We start from the raw sequence: 9,635 nt of genomic DNA, 5'->3' as shown, positions 1-9,635 counted from the left end.
TGGCTGATACCTATATTAATTCAACATATGTTTTGCTTTTTGTAATTTTGTAAATAATTCACATATATTACTCCAGTAAGTTCCCATTGAAGAAATTCTCTTCTTCCAATAGCAAGATTTATTAGCTCATCTTATTTTTTATGGAAAAAATAAGGTTTATTTCAAAATTATTTTAATTTAGGAATAGAAAATATTTTTGGATGGGAAATGAAACCAGAAAAACACTATTTAGAAGAATGTTTACTTTATGTGCTTCTTGAACCTTCACTCTTTAATCCCCATGATGAAAATCTCTCCCAGGTTTACTCAGCCACTCACAATGATGTTATTAATGGGGATATGGATCAATTTTACAAGGAAGCCAATGAAGCCTATTTTGGCAAATCCTATTGCTGTCGCCATGGCAATCTTCTGGAATTCTCTTCTTTCAGGCTTGGTACATCTTTTAACCCATCCAATTGAATCCTTTACAAATTGTCAACTTGGCTCAACAAAATGCATTACCTGTTCCATGATTACCTGCTAAGGGTAGGGGCACTCCTCACACCAGAGACACGTAGCATTGAAGCTAGCTCATCTTGTTTTTCCTTTATATGTGTTGGCCTATATTGTCACTTGACAAAACGAGCCATAAAAACAAATCGGAATTTCATGAGAGTCATGTGACTCAAGGCCACCAAGAATTCTTGTTACAACAGGAGAATATTATTATATTATTGCCAGGTAAACTGTTACTACAGCCATTAGAAATGATTTACATAATGATAGTATAGTTTAAAGGTATTGAAATGTAACTTTGTGATGAAATCAGGAAATTTTGATTAAAAGTTGAGCTATCTTCAGTGGGAATTTCATATGGACGTTGATTGTCCAAGCATTTACATACCTTAGTTCTCTGGAAGTAAAATGTATCACACACAAACAAAATTAATAATCCATGATCAACAAATGCCTGTGAAGATACCATGAAAGTATAGTTGATGGCAATTTCTAAATAATGAGCTGAAATAATAATTACCCTCTGAGCTGCTCCAAAATGTTATATCTACTCAAAAACACATGAACTGTTGGTTTTAGGGACCTGTGAGTTTCGTGTTGCAACCGAGTAACTCAATCATCACTGTGAAGTTCAAAGTTTCTTGACAATTAAAGACTTTCTCTGGATGCCAAGGTCATCTCAAGGTTATCCAAGTGTAGGCAAAGTATTCATTTTCTGAAATCCAAACAGGAAAGAGGCTCTGTACTCTGACAGCTGTGTAACATATCCATAATGCCTCAGGGTTGGAAATACCCAATAGTGATGAGAATAGTACAGAATCTCCAAAAAAACATTAAGAGGTGATTTTAAGAGGTAACTAATCCGGTGGTCAATAACCTTCTAATATGTTAATGCTAAGAGAAAGGAAAAAAAATAACTTAAGGAAACCCTGGAGATGGTTGTAAATGAGGAGATTATATACTCGAGACTAGAAAGTTAAAAACAGGGAAATTGCAGATGGATCTTGAGAGTTTAAGATGTAAAAGAAAATCAAGTGAATGAGATTTAATTTAGATAGACAAAGTGCCTTTATAAGATGAATAATGCCAGGGGGATTTATGAACCTAGTGAATACCAATGAGAAGCCAAAAAAGAAGAAAGGAACCATAGAAAAAGTGGAATGGTTATGTTCAAGGATACAACTAAAGACATACTGTGGACAAATGGCAATGCTTTCAAATAACAGTAACTTTTTATTTCTCTCTATGCAAAATGAAATCTCCCCACTTAGGAGGTAGTAGTATGTCATCTCCCCCCCCCCCACTATAACCTCTCAGGAGCTAGAGTATCTTTGCCTCATGTCGTAAACATGCATTAAGGATTTGTTGTGGTTGGGGGCAGTGGGTCAATATCCGGGTGGGAATTCACTCTTCCTTTCCTTCTGGCTTTGAACTTCAGTCCTTCCATACCCAGCCTCCTATGCTGGTAGGATTATAGGTTAATCATGTGAGGTAGACATTTGGATTCTACATATTTAGCCAAGAAAAAACAAAAACATAGGCATGCAGATATTGACATTTAAATCCTTCTCCTCCTTTTCTTCTTCCTCCTCTGCCTTCTTAATCTAGTTCATATTTTTATAAACTTAGAGGTTGTATTTGGACAAATATATTAGTAGTCAACATACTGGAATAAGCAAGAAAGAATGAACTACTGGTGTCTATAAATAAACTCATTATTTCAAAAGTGACTTTCTTTGGCCCATCTACACAACTCCATTCTCTATCTAGAACCAATGGCTCCCTCTACATTCCCTAAGTACATTCTAGTAGAACAGATGTGACATCATATATTCATTCCTATTTAGATATTGCTCATCCTTTCCTCTGCTTTTAACTAACAAATCGTTGTGGAAAGTCCCTTGAGGAATCAACAAATAAATATATGCATTTAATAAGTGAATCAACATCTTTCCCCAACATCTCTCTTCCTAGAGGTTATAACATCAAAAACTATATTTGTTTTCACTCCCCATGTTTCTTGTTCTTTCCTATTTGTATCCCTCATTATATTATATTTTATTTCATTTATTTTTTGTGGGCTCCGAGGCTTTAGCCTAGAGTTTGGCCCCTGAACTTCTTTTTGATAAGGCTATTGCTCTACCACTTGAACCACAGCTCCACTTCCAGCTATTTTGGTAGTTTTTGGAGATAAGTGTCTCATGTTCTTTTCTGCCCAGGCTGGCTTCAAAGAGCAATCCTCAGATCTCAGCCTTCTGAAAAGCTATATTTTTTTTTAAAAAAATCACTGAATGGATCCTATAAGTTGAGACATGCCAGGCAGAAATAGGAGGATCACAGATCATGACCTACTGGGCAAAAGCACAGAGACCCTATTTGATCAACAACTAAAGAAAAATGGCTCCCTCAACTAAGCACAGAAGTGCTTAGAAGCTCAAGGTCCTAAATTCAGTCTCTAATAATTAATTTTAAAAAGAGCATTCAAAATTTAAATTATCTATGCCACCAGCCTACAGTTACTTAATTCTGAGTTAAAGCACATTGTGTTCTCAAAACACCTGCGTTGACATTCATTCCAAAATACAACACAACACATTGCCAAGGGACTTGCTACAACATAAATGCTGGAACATTCCTGTACAGATTCCAGGTCACAATGTAATTCCTTGCTAATGGTAAAGCTTTTGCCTTTGAAACTTGCTACCACAACACAACCTTCAGTTTTCAAACATATTTAAACGGCAGTTGTGAAAATCAGGAATAGCCCAGAGATGATTTATGCCATCAAATAAACACTCTTCTTATTGGGCACTTTATTTCATCTTTTGGGTAGTGAGTGAGGCTCAGTGGAGTGCCAGCTATTGAGCTAAACTGCCTTTCAGCTCTGGAGCGCTGACCATTTGTTGGGGAATATTTGTCTAGTAAAATGAAAGCATTCCCTCTTGCTTTGTCATTTCACTGAGAATAGCTCTTGCATATGGCATACATAATTTTTCTTTTCAGCTATTATCTAAGAGAATAGTAGGGGTTAGAATTTATTTGTAATGAATTTGTTTTTTCTGTGTCTCTCCCTTTGAACTAATAATGAGGAAAAGCTAAGTCTTTACTGCATGGCTTTCAAGGCATTAAATAAGAGAAGCAGGGTGGGTGGCAGGAAGAATGCAGTCAAGAATTCATTGCACATTCTACAAAATTAAGAAAAGTGAGAGAAGAGGAGGGGCGGGTGAGAACGTTGAAAGGATTGACATTGATCGAGATGTATCATATTCATTAACTGCCTTTGTGAAATGTCATTTCCTTTGTTATTACTTAAAGATAAATTTTAAAGAACAATAGGAGTAACATAAGCCTTTTATGTTTCACTCAAGACCAATCTCTCTCTCTTCTCTCTTTATCTCTCTTTCTCTTTCACACACACACACACACACACACACACACACTGCTGTATATTTGCTGGACTGAGGCACTTCTACAAATTCTCAGTGGTAAGTACATAGCAACATGGAAATCAATAGGTATTTTCTGCGTCGTATATCGAAAAGTAAAAATCTAGCAGTGTATTTCTTACAGGGCTTATCCGGAGAAAAGTTGCTCAAATCTCCCTGTCATCAGTGTCACATCTGAAAATCTCCACATTACTGTAATTCCCTCCACAGCTCTTCACAACAAAAATACCCAAAGAGCACCAAGTATCAGGTAAATCAAAAGAACACGCCACAGAATGTGGTGCATTTTGTTACTCAGCACTGTCCTACCATCTTGTGAAGCAATTTCGTTTCATTCATTTGAACTTGTCCTCACAAATAAGCAGAAAGCGCCATCATTCCCACTTGTTCCTGCCATGGTAAGCACTGATTCACACATTCATCTACTCTCGGTACATTATATATTTTTCACTTATGAAACTCTACAGATAACTCTAGTTAAATCTCTCTTTCTTTCTTTCTTTCATTCATTCATTCATTCTTTCTTTCTTTCATTGTTGTATCGGTTGTGAGGCTTAAATTCTGGGCCTGGGCACTGTCCCTGAGCTCCTCAGCTCAAGGCTACTATGCTACCCCTGGAGCCACAGCGTCACTTCCCATTTCCTAATGGTTAATTGGAGATAAAAGTCTCATGGTCTTTAGTACCCGGGCTGGTTTCTGAACTGTGATCCTCAGATCTCAGTCTCCTGAGTCGCTAGGATTATAGGCGTGAGCCACTGCACCCAGCTCTAGTTAAATTTTTTCTTGTGAGCATGTAACAAGAAATTTCTTTATGTGCGTTAAGTCACAAAGACATAGAGTTTAAAGTTGATGCAGTATAGAAAAATCATATCCCTAACTTCCTAAACGCCATGTGATTTTTAGGGCTTCCACAATGGAAAATTATACAACCTGCATATTCCACCAAAGACACACATCAAACTTCATGATCTTAGTTTAAGAGAGTATGCATGTCAACTGAGCAAACTCAAAAACTACCCAGAACTGTTTCAGCTAATGAGCTGGGGAATCCGGTCATTTCCTTCATGATGACTTACAAGTGAGCTAAATTGAGAACTGTGAGATTTCTGCCCTCTAGCTTGAGAAGTTCCAGTCAGAGAGCCCAAGGCTCCTTCAAATGTTTCACTATCAAAGTAGGACTTTGGAACTCGTAGAAATTGACTTGCTGGTGAGCTCCTATCTGTGACTTCTATTGAAACGACTCACGTTGTGAGAGCCAAGAGAACAAATATCAACAAATTTGCCCTTTCTGATGTCACCTCTGTGTGTTCCTTTTTAATACTTTTCTTTTGGAGTCTTTTCTCCCTTTGCCCAAGCAATTCTGCCACACACCGGCATGGTTTCTTTAGTCCTTTATCACATACTCATTTTGATGAACATACCCTGACTATCTCTCGTGGACATCACATTTTATTGAAGGCGACAAATATATGACTCAAAATAGAGAAGATTTCACCCTTGACTCTTAGGAACTTAGCTTATAACTAACGATACCAGATAAAAATCATTAATAAAAGCTGAAGCGATGGGGTCTATTCCAAACTGTGTTGCACTGTTTGCTCTCAGTGGCCTGATGGTCAAAGCACCATAGTGGGCATATAATGATAAAAACTGAGCAGGAAGAAAAATTCTTCTAAACTCCTAGTGTTCATATCCTCCTGCACTCATTACATAAGAAACACAGGCTTGTGCTCTGTAAAATATGCCAACAGGAAGTCCAATAGCCCTAAATTTCAAGGGACTTGATAAATCCTCAGAACTAAGATATGACCATAGGTATTTCTAGGGCAGCTGAAGCATGTGGAAAAAGAAGGGTCAAAAAAGAACTTGCAATACTGGATGAAATTTGAATACCTATCCTCTATTCTACCCTTTTTGTCCTATTTTCATAAATGTGTTCTAATTCTCCAGAAAAATAGGTGTGAGCACGCGCACACACACACACACACACACACCCCACACACTCACACACATCTATGGAGGCATTTGAATTAACTTGCATATATTTAAAGAAAGTAAAGAGATTAGGGATTTATTTTGTGAATCACCTATAATTCTGTTGAGTAAAAAGCATTTGATCGTGTTGAGTTGTGAGCAGGAGTTTAAAATGATGGAGTGACCACAGACTGCTAGATAGGATGAAGGCCACAGTTCCAGGTACTTCTTCTTCATTTCCTTTCTTATCAGTGGAGTTTTTCAATCAACCTAATCTAGCAGAACATTTCTCCTAGGCTACTGAGATATAGTTGCAGGAAACAACTTTCCCCTCACTGAAAGAAATAGATTTAACTCCTTCCTTCCTTGTTCCTTCGAATTCTGTCATTCAGGGGAAGTGAGTTTTCCATATGGAATTTAAAGGAGGAAAGAGATGAATCTGTGTGGAAAATTAGGTGAAGGGTAGAAAATTGCATCTGCCATAAAAGTCCAACTACCTATAGATATGTTCCTCCATGAAAAATTGGAAATTTCATTTAAAAAATGATACTTGGCAGGCAGTGCTTTACCATTACTTTCCTGCTGCCCAACACAGTGTTTTTTCCCCTCCTAATAATAAAAGGTCACTTTAACTCCTTTTTCTTTCCATTTACTCTGGTCCATATCCACCATCTCTCTCCTATTTTCTTTTTCCCACAAGAGGGAAAATTGTCTTTCTTGTAGAATATGATGAATCGCTACAGCAAGAAATACATGACATCTGGTTTAAGTTCCCTCTAGCATATAAATTAAGTGTGAGTGACAGCCAGGTCAAAAATTTCCTTTGAAACGGGTCCCTGTGTGGCAGGTAAAATCAAGTCTTCTCACCTTACCGGCAGGAGGTGTTTCCAAGCTGGCTGAAGTCCCTAAGCTTTATTACAGAGGAAAGGGTCATTTCACCACCCCTCCTAAAAGGAATTGATAAGTTAAAAAATGGATGCCACTGAGGAAAATAGGGGATGTGTTTAATAAGTGCACAGAGATGAAGAATGCTGGCAGAAAAAAAATATTGGTAGTTCTAAATGATTCTGTAAAAAAAAAATACTCATAAAGCCCAGAGTGAGCAGCAATAAGGTGTAAATCACTGTTAATTTGAGGCATTCATTTCCCCTTATTTAAATTTTTCTCCAGTGGACCAAGGAGAGACTATATGAAAGATCTTTACTATTTCTAATTTATCCGATATGTTTCTGAGTGGGTAGTTTTTCTTCTTCCTTTCTACTCGAAATGGTAGCATCTACTTATCAAGATTTCATTTGTTTTAAAGATCTTCATTTAGTTTCCTCCACAATTTTAAAAACATTTTTTCTGTGGTCACAACAATGACTCCTCTGTCAGGAAATTCTATTTATTTCATAAAGGAGTCAATAAATGAGGCAAACCCATCAAACAAGGGAAGATTCTCCAACATTCCACATGATGGCAGAAGATGTTTTCCTTATTAAGCAGTCAGAGCATACAGGTTTGTATTATTCTATTAAATATAGCAAGATAGGCAATCTCTCATATTCTCTAAGCCATTTTAGAGTAATTTGTTCTCAGGACACACCAGAAGGCAAGATGTGTTTTCCTGTTCAGAAAACAAACAGCCTCTGGGTGGAGGAAATAAATGGCCTAGGCTTCTCGCTCAAGTTTTAACTAATGCTGTGATTATGAAAAGTGCCTTTCAAGTCACACTTCGACCCCGTTTCCCAAATGTCAAACCATTTTAGTCTATTTATTGTTGCTAATCACAGCAAACACACCTTGCAAGCATGTTTATTACAAGGCCACCTAGTAAAATCCCTGTGCAAATAGAGATCATCTCATAGAACATTTTTTTCTAGATCATTCTCTGACTTGCAGTGTGACTGCTATTCAGCCAGAACTTACGACAGTAACCTCTAGTCCCCAAATTTGATGTCTAGGCACATGGATTCAATAATCCCGTTACATATTCCATCTCCTGGTAAGCACTTAAAATACATGAGATCTAAAGCCAAAACTACAATTTATAAGTCTATGTCTTTCTGCTTCCTATCCAACTATTTTCACACTTCTTTTTCATTTTCTTGTTTCAGAAACAAATAACGGTAAGAAAAAAAGCAGGTGCACTTTGGATTAATAAATCGCCTTCATTTCTCACCTTCTTATATTTAAGTATGGTTATTCTCTTATATTGTATAACTGAAAGCAAAAAATATGGGAAATTATGTAAAACTCAGAAATTTCAAAAGCAATACTCATACAGGAATGTGCCTGCTTACACCCCCACATTTGCAAACAACCAAATGACCATGTCTTGTATTGGTCATGACTGGCATTAATGCCAATCATGGGAACTTGGGGAAGTAAAAAGCCTGTGATACTAACATGAATATACCTTTCGTTTTAACAGTACAATGTAAGTGCTCTTACCATGCATTTGATGTCTTCCCATATCTACTAAGACATAACTGACTCTCAGATACCTCACGATAAACACTTTCCAAAGGATGGAACTGAGTATTCGAAGTTAACTTTGCTTTTAAGATCAGAAAGATAGCAGAAATGTCAGAAATTGAAATAAGAAACTCTTGTTACTTTCATTCAATCTGTTGAAGAGAGTAAAATCAGGATGTTAGATCATAGCATCTACATTATGCTTTTAGTTCTATCAGAGCATTTGACTAAGATTATCTTCAAGAAACAGCACAGTGGGGAATCAACCAGTCTGCCACAATCGACTTGTACCCTTGAGATAATGGCACATTTGAAATGGTTCAAGGCAAAAATGTGCAGAACAAATAGACTTCCTCTAAGGAAGTGTTTCCCATAGACTGACTCTATGCTCTTCGCTCTTTTAAGACTAAATAGGGCTTCTTAACCAATACCAGTCGAGGCCTTGAATGCTTTCTGCTAGCACACTTGCACTGCATCAGAGATGTTTCTCTTCTGGAAATAGCCATCTTTTATTATCCAGCCTACTATGGCTCTCATTGGAATGAGCTGGAAATGCTAACCTTGTCTTGACATTCAGGATCAGCCAGTACCTGTGCAGGATTCCTACTTGTGGCCCAAAGGTGGGCAGTTGAAGCCTGCTACCACGAAAGAGAATTTTGCCGTGTCTCCTAATCATCCATCCATGTGATAGGGAAGAAACAGGGAAGACTAAACAAACAAAACCCATTGGGCTCCAGAAAAATGGTAACGTCCTAAGTTATTATTTTCTTTTTCTTTGGCCTGGCCACTGTGCTGACCTACTTCTGTCATCTCAGTAGAGTGTTGACATAATGAATTATGTGGAAATACAGGTTGACATTAATTTCAACAGATTTGCATGGTATTGGAACTTTTTTCCATATATTTTTATTGTAATTAATAGAGGGGTTACATTGTATTCACCAGATAGAAGGTGCATGACTTCACAACACTGATACCCTTTCTCATGTCTTGGTCCCCATTTACTTCCCCCCAATCCCCCATTTTGTTTCCCCCCTTCCCTATCCTATTTCAATTAACCATATATGCATATATCATATAACCAGGTGAAATACTATAACACTATGAGATAACCAAGGGACAGCAAAAGAGATGAGGGAACTTTTAAAAGGATACCTTTCTGAGATGTTCCTATAAAGCAGTATAAATGCCTGGTAAGTATTTACGTGTTTTATGTAAGTTATTTATTTGTGAGGATATCTTACATGAAGGATAAGT

At 37.2% G+C, this 9,635-nt stretch overlaps 1 pseudogene; it reads right to left on the bottom strand.

Annotated features, from left to right (window-relative positions):
• Positions 1-306: 306 nt before the first annotated feature.
• LOC150045908 (protein transport protein Sec61 subunit gamma pseudogene) lies at positions 307-513 on the bottom strand (annotated as a pseudogene).
• Between the last annotated feature and the right edge of the window lie 9,122 nt (positions 514-9,635).

Source organism: Megascapheus bottae, chromosome 26 (genome assembly GCF_031878675.1).
Source record: "Megascapheus bottae isolate mThoBot1 chromosome 26, mThoBot2.hap1, whole genome shotgun sequence".
NCBI classification, from domain to species: domain Eukaryota; kingdom Metazoa; phylum Chordata; class Mammalia; order Rodentia; family Geomyidae; genus Megascapheus; species Megascapheus bottae.
This window is presented reverse-complemented; position numbering and strand designations above follow the sequence as displayed.